Source organism: Talpa occidentalis, unplaced genomic scaffold (genome assembly GCF_014898055.3).
Source record: "Talpa occidentalis isolate TD23 unplaced genomic scaffold, MPIMG_talOcc4v2.1 talOcc4.13, whole genome shotgun sequence".
Classification (NCBI taxonomy): Eukaryota; Metazoa; Chordata; class Mammalia; order Eulipotyphla; family Talpidae; genus Talpa; species Talpa occidentalis.
In genome coordinates, this window is record NW_023601322.1 from 99,893,616 (window position 1) to 99,895,414 (window position 1,799).

General features: G+C 53.0%; 1 pseudogene; it reads left to right on the forward strand.

Moving 5' to 3' along the window:
• Positions 1 to 688: 688 nt before the first annotated feature.
• On the forward strand, positions 689 to 1,549 carry LOC119243669 (40S ribosomal protein S2-like; annotated as a pseudogene).
• The last annotated feature ends 250 nt before the right edge of the window (positions 1,550 to 1,799 follow it).

Consider the following 1,799-nt stretch of genomic DNA (forward strand, 5'->3'; position numbering starts at 1 on the left):
ATGACGTGTATTTGGAGATGTTTCTTTGGAAGAGGATGGATTCTTAGTAAGTCCAGTTAAAAAGTAGAGATAGAACCAACAAGAGATGCTAGCTCTGGGAGGGAGGAGATATAAATTAGATGGAAGGTCTTGCAATATGGATTATAGATCAAGGGCACTAGAAAAGCGAGGGATACTCGGAGACAGGAGGCACTTAAAGGAAGTAAATAGCCTCAGGCTTCCAGCTGGGGCTTTGGTGGCTGCAAAGCTGGGGGTTGGCTTCAGCCCCCAGCGCTGTGCAGATGCTGAAGAACTGGAGGCAGATTGCAACACAACAGGAAGGGCTAGCAGGGAAAAGAAACTTGAAAATAAGTACAAATTAAGGTGTACCCAGTGGAATGCATTTTAAAAGGAAATGGCAATTTTGAGGAAAAAATAAGATAAAAATACAACCTCTTTGTAAGTTTATCTTCTGCTTTACTCGTTGACCAGGTGCCTAAAATGGCTGGAAAGATCCCCTTGGTTTGACCAAATGTTAGTGGCTTTCTTCTGCTTCCTGCTTCTCTTCTCTCTTACCCCAGGTTCTACAGAATCCAAGGGGCCTAACCCCCTAGGCCCCTCCCTCCCTTTTGTGAAAACATTAAGTTTAGATAACCTGTTGTAAATTCTTTCAAGATATAACTCTTTCTCTTCTCCGCGAACACACCAAATGGCGGACGACGCCGATGCTGCGGGAGGGCCCGGAGGCCCGGGAGGCCCGGGGGGCCCTGGAATGGGAGGCCGCAGCCCGGGGGCCGGGGCCGCGGAGCTCGCGGAGGCAAGGCCGAGGACATGGAGTGGATCCCCGTCACCAAGCTGGGCCGTCTGGTCAAGGACATGAAGATCAAGTCGCTGGAGGAGATCTACCTCTTCTCCTTGCCTGTCAAGGAATCCGGGGTCATTGACTTTCCCCTGGGGCCGTCGCTCGAGGACGAGGTTTTGAAGATCGCGCCCGTGCAGAAGCGACCCGCGCGGGCAGCGGACCCGATTCAAGGCGTTTGTGGCCATTGGGGACTACAACGGACGTGTCGGTTTGGGCGTGAAATGCTCCAAGGAGGTAGCCAGCGCTATCCGCGGTCCATCACCCTGGCCGAGCTCTCCATCGTCCCTGTGCGGCGAGGCTACTGGGGGAACAAGATGGGCAAGGCCCACACCGCCCCTTGCAAGGCGACCGGCCGGCCGCGGTGGCTCTGCGCTGGTGCGCCTCATCCCCGCCCCCAGGGGCACTGGCATCGTATCTGTGCCTGTGCCCAAGAAGCTGTTAATGAAGGCCGGTATCGATGACTGCTACACCTCGGCCAGGGGGTGCACCGCCACCTTGGGCAATTTTGCCAAGGCCACCTTTGATGCCATCTCCAAGACCCACAGCTATCTCACCCCCGACCTCTGGAAAGAGACCGTGTTCACCAAGTCTCCTTACCAGGAATTCACTGACCACCTGGTGAAGACCCGCACAAGGGTCTCAGTGCAGAGAACCCAGGCACCACTGTGGCCACCACATAAAAGAGTTTATACCAGGAAATAAAGTGAATTACGCCCATAAAAAAAAAAAAGATATAACTCTTTCACTAATTGATTTTTTTCTAGTTTTGTTGGGATCTACTGCACATGCGTCATGGTATGTAATTATCCCCCGGCTATTGCTGGCACCTGCAGTTTCTAGAACCCTCTTTATCAAGCCTCTGGCAGCTGTCTCTGAAATGTAATCACCCCAGAAGGCAGTGCCCTGCCTTCCATCCTGCTCCCTGTCCTAAGGTCATCTCCTGTCGTGAGGACGGGAA